This window comes from Neofelis nebulosa, chromosome 6 (genome assembly GCF_028018385.1).
Source record: "Neofelis nebulosa isolate mNeoNeb1 chromosome 6, mNeoNeb1.pri, whole genome shotgun sequence".
Classification (NCBI taxonomy): Eukaryota; Metazoa; Chordata; class Mammalia; order Carnivora; family Felidae; genus Neofelis; species Neofelis nebulosa.
Genome location: NC_080787.1, coordinates 90,409,531 through 90,426,668, shown reverse-complemented (window position 1 = coordinate 90,426,668; position 17,138 = coordinate 90,409,531). Strand labels below are relative to the sequence as shown.

The 17,138-nt window shown below is 37.3% G+C and overlaps 1 protein-coding gene across 2 annotated transcripts in view; it reads right to left on the bottom strand.

Annotated features, from left to right (window-relative positions):
* Nucleotides 1-16,567, bottom strand: part of FHL5 (four and a half LIM domains 5) — a 39,884-nt gene extending 23,317 nt beyond the window's left edge. The window contains exons 1-2 of one of the 2 annotated variants that reach the window (XM_058734746.1): nucleotides 16,393-16,567; nucleotides 15,765-15,785 (exon numbers count right to left, since the gene is read on the bottom strand). The gene's annotated coding sequence lies outside the window, so the exon portion shown is untranslated. The remainder of the gene's footprint in view (nucleotides 1-15,764; nucleotides 15,786-16,392) is intronic. The other variant, XM_058734745.1, reaches the window with a different exon arrangement.
* Between the last annotated feature and the right edge of the window lie 571 nt (nucleotides 16,568-17,138).

Below are 17,138 nucleotides of genomic sequence, written 5' to 3'. Positions count from 1 at the left end.
ATAACATTTTGAGATGAACCATGTCTTTACCCAGATCACAAGATCTTTGTCTTCTGAGATCTATGATGTTAGCTGAAATGTTGTTTGATCGAGTGACTGAATTTGACGAAGTTTAGGGGAGTTAAATGAGCTATATGAAAAAATAAATCTTCCAAAGTCTGGGTAAACTAGGCCAGATGGGATAAATATATGTTCTGCAGCAGAAGAAATTAAAATGCACATATTTAAAAATATGAAGGAGTTAGGATAACTAGTAAAAAAAGTTCTTTTAGTTTTTTTTTCTTTTCTTGGTTCTGAGGGTTGAGTTCAGCAGGCCTGTGTGTACTTCCTTATCTGTTTTTGCTTGTCACCCAAGACAAGGCATATTGAGAAGAATTAGGTTAGAAATCAGAAGCTGGAGATTGTGGCACCTGTTGCTTTAGCACTAGCATGTAACTTATCCACTGTTGTGGGAACCATTTAACCTTTCTGGCCCTTACGTTCCTTAACTGTAAATGAGAACAGTAATAGCTGTCCATGATCCCACTCAAGAATCGAGTGGGATGTAGGAGTGGAAAAGTCATGGCTAAGTCATCTGTAGGTGTACTTGACTTAGTGGAAAATGTGCAGTTATAACTGTAGCTCCCATTTTGAAGAAGGAAGCTATTTTCTTCCCCCCTCATGCACTACTTTTTAAAAACTCAACAAACAATTTAAAAATAACTAAAGCCATAACTTCAGGCCATCAATCAAAAATAACCTAAAACAAGCATCATAGAATGGTGGTGGAATGTTTGATATTAGTCTCTAGGGACATATTTGCAAGTCCAGTTTGTTGGAAGCTGAATGTCTTGTGTAGAGAGGTCAAATAGTAATTCTCCTGAGAGCTGATGAACTACTCTCCCATGAAACAAAACAGCTGACTAGAGCTTTCCATCTGGTTAATTTGTTCTGTGGATACTAACAAAGAAAAAAAATGATGATTTTCTTGGAGATTTACAGAATCATGTAATTATAGCAGCTATTATTGAAATGGTAAAATATATCATGGTAATACACAACTATATTTTATCAAACATTATATTGTTTAAAAATAAAAGAAGTAGAACTCTTATAAAATATGTAGGTTTAATACCATCCTTGAGTTTTTTCTCACTGGGAAATTTTCAAGACCAAAAGATGAAACTGTATTATCTAAATGTCTGTCTATTCGGATCCCAGTTTTCTGCTTTTAAATTTGTCATTAAGTTTGCCTCTACAATTTTGATCACAAAGGAACCACAAGCATTTCAAATTATGTATAAGTTGAGTTTTCTCTTCTCCTTCCTGCAAAATTGCTGCTATTTCTGTAAAAAGTCTTCTGGAAGAACAGATCTGGTTCCTTGGTTGACTTAGGGTCTCTCTTGCAAGCCTTGTTTTGAAGTGCTGATTAAGTGCAGGGTTTAATAAACGTAAATACTGAATTAAAAGAGACGATTTATCTAAAAGTATTTAGCATAGGGTCAACACGTGGTAGAGGGGCAGAGTGAGTGTTTCTTGTATATCAATTCCCCTGGATCAACCTTATTTCCTACACATGGAATCTATGAGGACACTGCAGATCTAATGTAAATATTAGAAAGTATTTTTCCTGCTTCCTCTCTATGCTTTTTGGAAAACTCAACAAATATTCTATGGAATTCCTTAAGGGTAGTAATTGTATCAGTTTGTTTTGTTTTGTTTTGTTTTGTTGGTCTTCCTTTTATTTCAAGATCGCCTTCATCATACTCATTAATTACTAACAGTATGTAAACACTAGTAGCTGTTTTCTGAGCACTGAGGAGGGAGCTCCATTGATTCATCTATTTAACACTTTCTACCTGCTTCCCCTTGCATCTCATGACAAATACAAACTTACTTAGCAATAAGCATGACGTGTCGTTGTAAAAACGAAGTCTACCTAAGTCCACTGAGGAAAGACTGAATCTGTAACCATGACCATGTGTGTAACACACACTAATCAGCTCCATCACCCCCACAGGGCCAGGTATTTGCACAAGATCACATGAAAAATTTGTTATGATCTGGGGAATATACTGAACCGGAGAGGAAATACAATATCTTTTGTACCTTTTTCATCTTTCCATTTTTGAGTTCAATATCATGTGTTATAAAGAGATTGTGAACTGATCACTGTAAAGCTAAGATGGCTATTTTATTTTCCTGAATGTTTTTAAGTAAATTCTAATATCCTTCCATAACTAGTGATGAGAAAGCTCAAACCTTGCTCAATTAACTCACCTTTAAAGGGCGACAAACATATTCAATTTAAACAATGGCTTGAGAGCAGGTCAGGTTAATAACTGTGGATCCAGGCACTATGCCAAGTGGTCCAATCACAAGACAGTCGGTTCATCTGAACCCTATACAATCTTGAAAAACTAAAAGTACATGCTCCTTTATAATATAGGAGAATCAAACAAAAAATACTTTCTATGATTTTCTTTTAAACAAGTATGTTTTTAAGTATAAGAAATAAACCATTTCTATTCTGATAAAATAGTATTAGAAACTGTCCAAGAAAATGAATTGTTCTTCATTTGGAAGGTGGCCAATATAAAATGATAGATGTATTCTTTAACTAATAGATCCTACAAGGTAATTTTTTAAATCCCCTACTTACCTAAATGACAACTCCAGTCAAACAAATTAGTTAGGAAGAACTTTCAGCCATTCAACTAAGAGCAATAAATAAGATTTCACCATTGATCACATAATTCCTTCCTGAGAATATGCCAAGTCTAACCATACAATATATTGGCTTTCATATATCCTGGCATTAATGTGTATTACAGCTTCTGTTGGTTTATGATCTTCAAATTCATAAAACACAATGATGGAAGAAGAGTCCAGTTTTGGACCTTCTGAAATTAGGAGAGCCTGTCAACAAGTTCTACTTCACCTTGGACTTAAAGCTTCAGACATTACTGAATTTTAAGGTTATGAAGGCACATTTATAAATTGTATTATGATATTATGTATTACGTATTGTGATATGTTTAATGAATGCCCTTTGTGTTTTTCTTAGATATTATTTATATTCTACCCTGGACTATAAAGGATTTGGAGCTTTGTTGTATTTCTTATAACCATCATGTAGACTCACTGAGAACAGCTACCGTGTCTTACTCATTTCTGTGCTCTACTGGAAGACGAGCAGTGCCGCATATTTTGTGGGTGATCTTCAAAAATGTCTTGGATAAAACTGTTGGTAATTAAAAATGATTTCTATTTTATTAAAAGTGATGATGCTCCAGTCTGGGAATTTTCTGCTGGGGCATCATATGATTCCCTAGTGACTAGAAGCACTCTTCAAGCAGCATTCACTTCTTGATTTCTGGGGCGGAGGCTCCAGATACTCTTTCTCTTCCTCTGAACTAAAGTGTCCTATATCTTTGCAAGTCTACCAGCAGTTTTGCAGATGATTGTAGGCATCGAGTAGGTATTTGCTGTCTCTTTGGATCTTTCTATTCTGTTTTCAAAATTGGTGGTTCCTGCAGCTTTAGGCTCTTATTAAGCCTGTTGAAGGCTGGGGAGGGAAGGGCTGGACCTTTGATGGGAGGAGCTCTTCCTGGCCCTTCACAGACATGGGGAGGATGCAATGCCAGGCACTTGTTGAAGCCCAGCAGCCTGCTACTAAGGGCTGGTCATAAGGCATATGTACCCCTTGTCATATACATGACATTTACAATCTATCACCAAATTCTTAACTTCCAGTTGATTTTTTGGGACAGGTCACAGTAGCATTATTTATAAAACCACTCAGTTATCAGTATCCTATTTGGCATTTTGTCAACACCTAAATATTTATGTGGTTTAAAAAAATGGCATTTATATTCTTCCTTGCAAGATAGAAAATTGTAAATGGTATCCGTAAGTGGTACTTTAGAGCAAATGAGATAATATGTATCAAAATACCTTAAAAATTATGAGTTATGCAAGTATAAACATTGCTGAGAAGGAAAGTATGTAGGAATTAGAGTAATTATAGATGGAAAATGACAAAATTTTAAGAACATTTACAACTTGTTATGCTAATAGTGTTGTAATACTTGATATTGATCAAAACCAATCTTGGCATCTCATCAACCGACATTTCACTCTAAAATACTTAGAGTAACCCTTGAGGAAACCACAAGATACAATGTGATGGAATAGACAGGGAAGGTAGAGGGATTTACTTTTCACTGGGTAGCCTTTTGTACTTTTTGAATTTTGTTCCAAATGCATGCATGGACTATCTTAAATAAAATCTTAACACAAATCAAAAGATTAAGTTTATTTCACTTGACTCTCTTGTTCCTGATCATAAAATGTAAGAACTAGACGAGATAGATCAGTTTCAACTCATTTTACAGATATGAAAACTAAATTCTGAAGATAGTATTCATAGTTACTTTCCAGAAATATTAGGAAAAATGGAATATATCTTCCAAATAAAACTGTGTAAGCACTTAATAGAAAATACCCAAATTGCTAATCAACATGAAATTTTAAAATATCACTCATTACTTTGCTTTATTACCACATCTGTCATTTGCATGAATTTTAACAAGCTTCTTTTTAGACTAGATTACTACTTTGTAATGAGTGACCAGGTTGTTAAACAAACATGAACGATTTTCTTTAAGATTGTCTAAAACTGGATGCCAAGTTAGTGACCCACTTAAAGAATCTTACATTTACCACAATTTTGGTAATTTTTCACAATTTGTTTCTCAGCTCTCCTCTGTGTGACCTTGTTTTCTCAAAGAGAAAGAAAGAATTAACTTCCATTTTCCAACAAATTAGCTGCACAACCAGTCTTCTCTGCAATAGTTTTCTGCAATAGTTTAAAAAAAAAATGTCTACCATTAGATCTAGGAGGGTGAGGAGGAAGAGAAATAAGGAGAAGGAGGAAGGAGGGAGGAGAGGGAGCCCAGAAGAGAAATTTCGGAAACTCAGGAAGAGGAACCCCTCTGGGTATAGTAAGATATTTAGAGATAAAGCCTCTTAGTGCTGCAGTCATTTTGATGTTTTTCCTTCCCTATAAAAGCATGCTTCTGATCCAATTCCATTTTTACGGAACCACTAAATCTAGGAGCAGGGAGGGATTTTTGAAATTCTCTAGTTTGTGCCTCTCATCTAACAAATGAGAAAAACTGAAGGCCAGGAAGGCAAATTGTTTTTTAAAGCTGAAAAAGTGGTTAGTGCAAAGGTTTCCACCAGAGTCCAGATCTCCAACTTCTCATGGAAGCCATTTGTCATTGTTTTCATATATAGATGGGCAAAAAGCTTGTATGGAGTGACAGCTTTGGTTACTGCTGTGATTTTTTTCCAAAAGAGAAAAAAACGTATTTGTATCTGGCTCTCCAGGTTTGAATTACTGACCAGGTAACAACCTCACATGCATAGAGAGGTTCATCCTGGAGCTCAAGCCAAGCCACCACTAGCTATACAAAACAAACCAATTATCTTCAACAGCAAGTACATGTCCCCTCCAACATTCAAGGCCAATTCAATTTCTATTGGTTTTCGTTTATTATAGTTGTTACTGGTTGGGAAGAAAAACCCAAACCACATTCGGTTTGATTTTCTGAATCCTCACCAAAAATATGAGGTAGTGATGCATGTGTGTATATGTGGTTTGTATGTTTGTGTGTATGTGAATATGTGTGCTGTGGTGTGTGTGTGTGGGGTGGGGGTGGGGGGTGTTGGGGCTGGGGATGTGTGTTGAGTGCTGGAAGTTGATGTTAACTGGTTTTTCCAGTATTTCTGCCTGAAGCAAAATAATCTGCCTACCTGAATGTGATTTACAAAGATACCAGACAGGACTGTATCCTGTGCTTTGGTGATAGCATTAATCAATAAATTCAATAATTCCCTTGACAGTTTAAAATTTGTTGGTGATGGAGGGGGTGACCATTTGAACGGCTGCATGGTGATATTGAAAACCAGCTTTAATTTAATTTTTATCTATTGTTGGTCTTTGAGTTGTAGACAAGGTTGGTTCTCAGCATCTGTTGAAGGAAAATGCTTGTGGTCAAAGTGCTCACAGCCTCACTCATCAGTTGTGGTTTACACCTTTGGAAACACAATGTGTTGATCTCAGGTTGTTCATGCTAATTTTGAGAGTAAACGGCAAAATCTGTGTTCATTCCCTTGGAAACCAAATGTTCACAGTATTAGCTGACAAATACTGGTTACGAGCTAGTGTTGTTTTCATTTTCACCCGAAGCATCACTCAGTGTGTGAATTTTTAAGTCATGCGGATGTGTCACACACACAGGAGCAGAGATCTCTCCTTGCCTTGCTCAGGGCTGTGTCCCTGGCACCTAAAGCAGAACTTGGCACAAATATGTGTTAAATGAATGCAGGAAGAAAGAAGTCAGATGTTTGGCCACAGAATCTTAAAGGTTTAGAGCCAAACAGACACTCTTCTCCCGTTTTATAAATAGAAGCCAATCCAGAGTCTTTAGATGACTTGTGTTTGAATCACACTTTCTGCGACCTTCATAATCTAAGCTCTTTAGCATAGCATTTCAGACCTTTCATGATCTGGCTCTTTCAACCCAACATTATCCAACAGTGTACTTTTAGTTCTATGGGTTTCACAAAGAGCTCTGGAGTGCCAACTCCGGGCCATCCACAGTGCTTGGCAGTGAAGGTGAAACCAGGTTTCTCCTTTGAAAAGCTTCCATGCTGGGAGAGAGACTCACAAATAATTCTTTACTCCATGACTCTTCTACCAGATGAGGACTTTGGCTCTAAGTTCTCATGCACAGCTCTCGGTACTTCCCCACACACAGTTCATCTTGGCTCTAGTTAGTCATGTTTACTGCTCAACAGTAAGCTTGTGGTGGGACAGACGCTACATTCCCACCAGACTTCTGATGTCTAGCAGTATCACCAGCATATGTTGAGTACTCAGTAAACATTGTGGATGGAAGAAATGAGGGCAGAAAGGAGAGAGGACATGTGGAGATACTTGGGATAAATGTGTGGGGCCCTCTGGAGATTTCAGGAAGTTTCTAGAAAGCTTCAAGTGAAGCTTCTTCTAGAGCAGTGTCCTAAAGTTTGAATAAAGCTAGTCTGTAGGAAAAGCAGGGGAAAGTTCCTAAGCAGTGGGGAGTCCACATGGTTGTGGAGGTGGTGACCTAGCATGCCAAGGGATGTGGACGACAAGCCAGTGAGCACAATAAGAGCTGCTCGAAGGACCAGACCTGGAAGGCAGCATTTCATCCATAGTTGAGCAAAAGAAACGTCACTTATGAAACTAAATATTTTTACATGTCAGAGCTTTAAAAACCCAGCTATACATTGCTGCAAATATATTTAGCCTACTGTTTGCTTCTTGGTCAATGGAAGACCACACTATAAAAGCAGGTCATACGTGTGACATACGCTGACATACGCTGTTAACTAAAAATCTTAATTGACATTTCTGCAATTTACATCGATGACTTAAATTTATAAGAAACCAGGAATGGTTTCTTGAATCAAAAATCGTATAAGAGAAGCTCTCATTTTCCCAAGTTTCTATACTTGTCATTTCTCTTTTGAAATTATTGGGGATAAAACGTTCCTCCCTTGGCTCTTTGATTCTCTTATACTTGTGGGATGACTTAACCGATAAATAACTGGGCAAAAGGGTCCTCTCTAGTGTAACCCATTCTCCCTCAACACTCAGGTGGAAATTGCATGATCACAGGCTGCAACTCTGCTCCTCTCCCTCGAGGGAATTCACTGCAGCCACCTAGCCTCAGGAAGGAGCACTGTCACCTGCAGGGCCCACATTCTCTCTCTTCTGGGAGTGAACTCAATTCAGGCTGGAAGGGGCAGTCTTTTGAAAAACCTTGTTTTCCAATTCCGTTTCAGTAATAATAAAATTGAAAATAAGTTGATTCGCATATGACACCTGCGTCTACTTTGCAATTCTTAGAACTCTGAAAGTAGAGATACGTGATTAAGTGGAACTTTCTAATCCATACATATGTTACAATAAAGGTGGTTTATTCTTAGTTATTGTTTGTTGTATTATGTGTATGGATATGTGGGGAGAGAGGAGGTGAGTGAGTAATATACATACCAGTTTTTATTAACCAGGATGTTAAATTAGGATTCTCTGATTATGCTAGCTTTGTAGTTTAACATTAAAAACAAAATGAAGGAGTGAATAGCATTATTTGTAAGCTCTTAGAAAACAAGCAAAACAAATATTCTAATTATCTTGATCACAATAGCTGTTAATTCTTATTTTAAAGAATTTTGGAATTTGACTTAACTGTTTTCTCTTTAGGTTATAGCGTGTAAGGTTTTTGGATTTCAAATATTAGTTTCCCAGGTGCAATTTTCATAATGGCATACGTTCATTTCTATTAATTTTTTTCAGATCATTTGCGGTTTCACTAACATCAAAAGTAAAGTACCAATATGTGTTTTAATAATGATTTATGGTTTACAAAGTACTTTCATGTATATTATCTGAAACAGTGATTTTTAAACATTTTAGTTTAAGAATTTATTTAGCATCTAATGAAAACTATCACTTAAGAATATATACATATGCATGTGTTCACAGATACTTCTCAAAACTAAGGAAACCAGGATTCTTGGAACCAGGCTTTAGATTAGAGGTTGCCAACTCTAGCCCAAGGGCCAAAACCTAGCCACAGCCTGTTTGGCCTGAGACCTAAACATAGGTTTTACATTTTTAAATGATCAACACACACACACACACACACACACACACACACACGAAGAATACAATATTTCAACATGTGAAATGATATAAAATTTAAATTTCAGTGTCCTTAAATAAAGTTTTATTGGAACATGGCCATACTCTTCAATTTACATATGGTCTGTGGCTGCTTTTTTTTTTTTTTTAAACAATTTATTTTTAAGTAATCGCTACATCCAACATGGGACTCAAACTCACAACCCTGAGATCAAGAATCACATTCTCCACTGCCTGAGCCAGCTAGGTGCCCTTGTGGCTGCCTTTGAACTATCATGGCAGAGTTGAGTAGTTTCCAGGCCTAAAATATTTACTATCTGGCCCTTTACAAAAAATGTTTACTGATCCCTGATCTAAAGTTTCAGAGTATATTTTGTGGTTTTTAGTTATATTATGTTGAGTATTTGTTTAATTATGCTTAAGTTTAGGATTTGAAAGGGACCTCTACACACTGCTTAAAAGAATATAAAATTATTGACTAAATGACTTGTAAAATAATGCTAGAAATCATTAATGTGGTATTTGGAATATAAGGGCATGGCAAAATGGTTCTGATATTGCTTTAAGGGAAAAAAGGAGTCTGAAGGTGAACAATCAGTGTGGTCTCAACTACATAAATACTATTAAAGAGTAGAAATCAAGTTTAGAAGAAAATATGCTCAAATGATAGACCTCTTGATTGAAGTTATGGATTTTTAAAAACATGTTTACTATTCAGGACTTCATATATTATACAATGTATCTCTTTGACAATAAGGAAAAACAAAATATTGAACTAAATTAGAGTACAGTTGTTCAGTTAAACTCTCAAAGATTAGAATCTTCTGTGGTAGTATAACTATAAATATGTTCAAGAGAATGAGTTGATTGAATGTAATTATAGGACCAGAAATCATTTTGAAAAATTAAATTTTACTTCATTTAGGTAGCATGACAGCTTGGTATCAGATGCTTTTTCTTTTCTTTCCTGAATGCAAATTTATACCCATGAATCTGCTAAAGAAATGTTGATCTTTGTGTTAAGAAACAATTTTCCACAAAACTGAAGCATTGTTAGTTCTATACTGAGAGGCATTTGGTCAAAATTTATGATAGATTATTCCTTGTTCATAGGAGACTCATGAAATGGTCATCAACATAATGCATAGATTCATGATGTAAAGAAAATTAAACAATTTGACCATTTTTTTTTTCTGTAGCTACTATAGTGGCTTTATCTACTTGGTGAACATTTGAATGAATATATAAATGAATAAATTACCTTGTATGACTTTCTGGCTCTGGAAAAAATACATAGTTTGATATCTTGATCAGGACAACTCTTAATACTCTTAAAACATATTAGGGATAACATGACCACATTAATTAAATTGTCTTATGAAGAGTTGTGAGAAATCATTGAAGAGAATAAAATCAAGCTGGGATACAAGGAGCCCAGAAGCCCATTCCCCACCGTCTTCAGTGCTGTAATTGTGATTAAATTGTGAATAAAACAAAAAGGCGTATTCTTAAATAATGTGAGGGGAGAATCTGATGTATCAAAATGATCTACTGAAAAGTAAAACTCAGAATCCATTTGGTGGTTACTGCTCTGGCAAAATGAACAAACAAAAGAATATCTCAAATCTATGTTAGCAGCAACAGTATTATAACAGAAGAATTTGAGAAGAAATAAAAATAACCATAAGAGACTCAGCAATAGAGAACAAACTAAGGGTTGATGGAGGGAGGTGGGTGGGTGATAGGCTAGATGAGTGATGGGTATTAAGGACGGCACTTGCTATGATGAGCACTGCGTGTTATAGGTAAGTGATGAATCACTAAATTCTACTCCTGAAACCAATAGTGTAGTGTATGTTAACCAACTAGAATTTAAATAAAAATTTGAAACAAAAGAAATAAAAATAAAAATAGAAATGTTACTATTACGCTAATACAAAATTCTACAAAATGGGTATTTTTATTCCATCTTTAAGACAGGGAGGCAAACTAATTTGCCTGAGGTTGCAGAAGACTCAACATGGACCAGACTTCAAAGCCTTGATTCTCTTCTCTGTGTCACACTATCACCATTGCATTGACTTTTTAGCCTTGTTTATTTATTTAATGAATTTGAAGATCTTTGTCCCTTTCTAGTGTGTTAACAGTCCAACTCAGAAGCAGCATTTGGAGGACTACATCTAATATTTCCTTTTACTCAAACCAGATCTTAAAGCTTTCTGTTCCCTGTCTCCATTTCTCATTTTACAGGTCTTTGGAAATGTGTCTATAAAATGCATTCACTCTTTACTGATCACCTGCAATCTGCAAAAGAGTGTTTGAGGTATTAGAAATTTAGTATTGCCACTGTCCTTCACTCTAAAGGGGCAGATAGTCTTATAGGCGAGACAGATAAATAAATGAGATTATTATGTGAGACCAGAAGGCACATTGGTAATATGAGAATACTCAAAGTGGTATGAAATGTGGACTTGGGTGGAGGGTATTCTGTAAATACTTCCCAGAGGATGCACACCTGAGCTGAGATCCAAAATATGAGGGTGACTGAGTTGAGTTAACTTTGTAGGCAGAGGCTCTGCCAAGAAGTGCCTTTGGAAGTTTGGCAGAAAGCAGGCATTTGCTCTGTTCTTAATGTGCTGAAGGTCATTCGGCATGTCTGAGCAGTAGTGTGTGTGCGTGTGTGTGCATGTGTGCCCACCAGTGCCACAGTAGAAGAATGTAGAGGCTAAGTTATTCAAACTATTGACTGGTGATAATAATAAGGCCATTTAACACTTACTCTGGGCCAGGCACTCTTGCAAGTAATTTTAATATCACATGTTTATTTGTCATAAAAAACCCAAGAAAAAGGTACACCATCATGATCTCCATTTTATATACAAGGAAAAGGAGACACACAGAAGTTGAGTGACAACTTCAGGTTTCCAGACCTAGGGAGCAACACAACTGGAACTTGAGTTCCAGCCAATCTAGCATGAGAAGCATGGTCCTTGGACTAGTATTATCAGCTTCACCTGGAAGCTTGTTAGAAATGTAAAAACAACCCAGACCTACAGAACCAGAATCTGCATTTTAACAAAGACCAGGTCCTACCTGAGCACTTCAAAGTTTGAAGAGATCTGTTGGAATCCCTTATAATCTATTATTGTTTCTCTTTAACTTTGAGAAGGAATCTGGACATTACCTTAAGGCCAGTGGAAAAGGAAAAGTTTGAAGTAAGAGGTTGGAAAAGTCAAATGTGTTTTTACACCAATTGTTTTAGGTCAATCGCTCTGGCTTCAGTATGGAGCCTGCAGTGGCAGAGGGCAATCCTGTAGGCAGAGAGACCAGTGAAAGGGCTACTGTTCGCCAAGTACAAGAAGATGGCAGCCTGAAATTGGGTGGTGGCAGTAACAAAGGAGAGGTGTAGGCGAATGCACAGGACAACCTTGCCAGAACTTAGAGATTCTTTGGGTATTTGAATTGAGGGAGGGGAGGAGTTAGTTCCCCCAAGTTTATGGCTTGAGCAACTGCTTTCACCATGGTGTCATTTACTATGTAAGAGTATACCTGAGGGAAATTGGGTGGGGAGTAGGAAACGATAATTTGCTTTTAGATTAAATGATGAGATTTGGGAAGACTTTGGGGCAGCCAAGTATAGCTGTTTAGCCAGGGCCAAAGAAAGCCCCGGAAACCACGTATAAATGGCAGGGAAACCATATAAATTACTTGGGTATGTTGGAAGGGGTCTTTGTGCAAGTCCTGGTTTGTCCCTGATATCCCTTCCTCCTCTACCATTTAATTCATTGGGGTCCAAGCCTACTCCGAGCAGTTTTGCTTTCAGCAGACAATTAAACATACAGGTCTATGGCTCAGAAAAGATACTTAAGCTAGAGATACAGATTTTGGATTCATAAGCCCATAGAACAGATGATAACTGAGGCAGTGAAATTTCCCAGAAAGAGAAAAGGAGTCCAGGATACAGGGGAGAAGAAGAGAAATCTGCAAAGCAGACCAAAAAGAGTGGTCTTTGTGGGAGAGAAGTAAGAGTTTGATATCATGGAAGCCCTGGGTAAAGCGTGTCTCAAAGTGGGGGAAATGGAGAATAGGGTAAAATTGATTCTAGACACTGAATAGATAACGAGAAATGTCTGCTGGATTTAGCAATACACTAGTGATTGACAACCTCCATGAGAGCTGGGAAAACCTGATGAGGACTAAAGCCAGATTACAATAGACTGAGAAGTGGGGCTCGGGAAGTGGAGATTAATAGAGTGTAGACAACTTTTCAAGAGATTGATCTATGAAGCTGAGGAAGAGGGGAACTGGAGGAGCTCAGTAATGAAGGAGAAGCGTTTTAAGATGGGAAATTTGAGCATGTTTGAGTGCTGATAAAAGGAGCCCATAAAGAAGGGAAGATTAAAGACTGTGATGCTTGAAAGGGTAATGGACACTTGTATAGCTCTTCCTTTTATGTTCCAGTGTACCAGTAGGTAGGTATGGAGATATGAGAGGATGGTCAGAGAAATGGGAAGACTCCTCTGCTGGAGTGGAAGAGTCATCTGTTCCACATTCTGGGGTCTTTAGTGAGTTAATCCTACCAGCATTCCATCCTAAGCCTTGCTCTCCACAAAAGGAACTGTTCTGCTCCTTGAAAACTCCACTTTTATTTCCATTACACACTGCTCAGGACAAGTATGGCCATGAATTAACTAAGCACCTGCTTTAAAATTTAAACTTTAAACTTGGGGCCCCTGGGTGGCTCAGTCAAGTTGAACATCTGGTTCTTGATTTCTGCTCAGGTTATGATCCCAGAGTTGTGCAATCAAGACCTGTATTGGGCTCTGTGCTGAGTGTGGAACCTGCTTGGGATTCTCCCTCCCTCTCTCTTTCACTCTTTCCCCCTCTGTTCCTCCCCAACCTGTGTGTGCTCTTGCTCTCTCTCTAAAAAAAAAAAAAATTAACCCTTAAACTAAAATCCTTGCCTTAGCCTTACCTGTCCTCAGGTGAGGACAGTTTAGAGAGACAGTTTAGGCATACTTCTGTCCAAAACCCTTTAAAGATTTGGTGAACCCACTGGTACCAAAATATGTCTGAAGCTGAGGTCTCTGGTTTCACAGAAACCAGTGGCTCATAATGAGGACCCCAGAGAATACTCAAGGGCAGATTTCAGGTATCTATCAACCCCAGATATGTAATTGAAAAATCTATTTGCAATGGGCTTTTTTTTTTTTTTTTTTTTTTTTTTTTGAGAAGAGGGTCCATTGATTCTATCAGAGTCTTAAGGGCATCTGTAGTCTGTGGAGATAGATAAATGCTCAAGCTGATAATTTCCAGGGTACCAAAAAGTAACCAATACTAATGATGACAATCAGAGAGGAAAAAAGACAATTATAAGAACATGGAAATACAAGTTTGTTTAACTGTCATCTGACTCAGAATTTCCCATGTGAACCCAAGTATTTGTTTTTCAATTCTAAAGAAATCATGTTTCCTAGATTGAAAACATAAAAAACAAATCAAAGCCTTTCCAACATGTTCTAGATGAACATTTATTTTCAATATTATAGTTGAAAGTTACTAGGCTTGCCTAAGGAACCCAAATGAATCTACCTTTATTCAAAATGTTGTTGGCAAGTATAATAAAAATCAGAGGTAAACTTGTCAGTGAGGTGATATGACATTAAAACACAAATCTGCTGCTCTTGCTTAGAGTTGGAAACTAATGGTAACATGTGGAAATCAAGGAAGTGTAGAAAACAGACATCAGAGTTTACCTTCCCCATCAAACAATTTGGATTATGGCTTCAGGCATGTATCATAACAAATATGTTAAGAAATATCTTGTATGATACATGCTTGCAATATTTGCATTAAATATTAATCTATAGGCTTTGCTGATGAAAATGCTAGAATTTATACATGATGATATTGTGAATGTGAAATGACAGTTAAAATGATGTGAGGACTTTCTTACATTTTATTTATAAGGATTACACGTTTTATTCATGATTCTTTTCAGTTTCCACATGTTTGAAACCCAAACTAACAGCTTAGTTTTCAAATGGCTGACAGATACCACAGAGGGTCTGACTAAACTAGTGAGGGAGAAAGTGTAAACACATATGGAATGTATGCTTTTGCTTAAGAAACGCTGTTTGTTTCAAGAAGCAATGCTTAAGATTCCTGTAATAGATTATATATTTGTGTGGGCCAGACATACAGACATTTCAATTCAATCTCAGAAAACCTAACATTAGGAATGATCTTGGGGCGCCTGGGTGGCTCAGTCAGTTAAGCATCCGACTTTGGCTCAGGTCATGATCTTGTGGTTCATGGGTTCGAGCCCCACATCGGGCCCTGTGCTGGCAGCTCAGAGCCTGGAACCTGCTTCAGATTCTCTGACTCCCTCTATCTCTGCCCCTCTCCCACTTGCACTCTGTCTCTCAAAAATGAATAAACGTTAAAAAATTTTTAAAAAATTAAAGGAATGGTCTCTAAGCCTGCTTCTGAACAAGCAGGCAGATTTTTCTTGAAAATAGCAGGAATCTCACTAACTCACTTCAAATCTGTAAATGACTTCAAATTGTGCTCCGGATACATAAACCCAGCCATAAAATAACCGCAGTGATAGTTAGTCATTCAAATAAACGAAGCCAAATAAATCCCCAGAATCCTGCCACCTTTTTTTTTTTTGTTGTTGTTGCTGTTGTTTTATGGCAATGAAGCTATAACGTGTATAAAAGCCATTTTCACAACTCAGGAGGCAACTCTAAAGAGTTATCTGTCCACTATGTGGCCCCCGCACACATATTATTGAAGTGAGAAATCTGAAAAGCTCAGCTTATAACATTTGATAACTTTTGGCTCAAATAGCTTTTTAAAGTTTCTAAGAAACTTCAAGATGTACACTTACTTGCCAAGTAAAAGTGTTCTCATAAGAGGTTACTAGAAATTTTATAAGAATCGCTTATACTTAAAAAGAAATGAACGCCGAAATACCACATAAAAACCACAAAGGAAACATGGAAAAGAAAACAGAACTTACTTTTTCTTAAGTTGCTTCTTCCTGTGATTTAAAGAGTAGGAAAGAAGAATATATGATGATTTTTTTTCCTCCAGCACATCCAAATGTCAACTCCAAGAGGAATAGAATGAACCACCAGAGCTATCTGAGGGTCCCCCCAATTGCAGCTTTTTCAACTTTGTAGAAGAAAATAGGAGGGTGAGTGGGTTTCCTCCAAGTCTTGTGATGTGTACGTAGCTGACTCCTACTGGGCTGAAAAAGCACTCCTTGTCAATTTTTACTTAAAATTGGGAGTAACAAATTGTCTGCAGGATATCCTTAAAGGGAAATTCTGCCAAAATTAGTATTTGAAATATCTGGATAAGCTCCAGAATTTTAAAGTACAATGTGTATACACAGACAACTCACATACACACTCAAGAAATTTCCACTGCCTAGGCTAAATTAAGGACATATTTAAATTTTTAACAATCTCTAAAAGGATGATGTATTTTCCTTTTCCTTGATTAATCTGTTTTGTTTGTTTGATTTTGTTTCGTTTTCTTGCTTTCTGGTGACTATCTGAACCTGTCTCTTAGGTTAGAGATGGCTGCACTACAGAGCTTTTCTGTCGAACTATCTGGAAAGAGATGAAGCCCCATGTTCTTACCTGAAGAATTTTTGGTAGCTTGAGAGATAAACCCTGGGTTGTGGCTTCTATCACTGCCTTCTTGGGAAACTTGGGAACTTTGAGCCTTGGATTTGACTAGAATAACTCCAGGTAGCTACCTGCTTCCTGCACGCGCACTGAGGACTTACCACTCCCTGCTTCTTTCTGCCTGTTGCCCTATGAGCTGGCACCAATTGTTATGTCACAGTCCTGGCTATATGACTTCACTTAAACATAGACTCATCTGGTCTTTTGAAATCTTCAATTCAAAAATGAAAAGTGGATAGAGATTTCGAGAGTTGGATCTAAAACTGTATTTGAATATCGTAATCCAGAACAGGAATTCTCCGTGGACCAGATGGACTAGGGGACATTTGCTCCTAGAATTTCTACTTGAGGCCATTTCTTCACTTTATAAAGTGGGGCGAGAGAAGAAATGTTCTCTCTGAACTTCATTTGTTCCCAGACAAAAACTGTTCTTGTTCTAAGTGCTAAAGAAATTATATGTTAATATTTTCTGAGATTGAACTCAGGTACACACACACACACACACACACCAAACAAAAAAACCCAAAAAAAGTTGAGTTGGGGAAATGTGTGCATTGCTATTCACCTGAATTTGATGATTTAAGATGAGAATGAGGGGCACTTGGGTGGTTCAGTTGGTTTAGTGTCCGACTCTTGATTTCGGCTCACGTCATGATCTCAAGGTTCATGAGACTGAGCCTGGGTCAGGTTCTGCACTG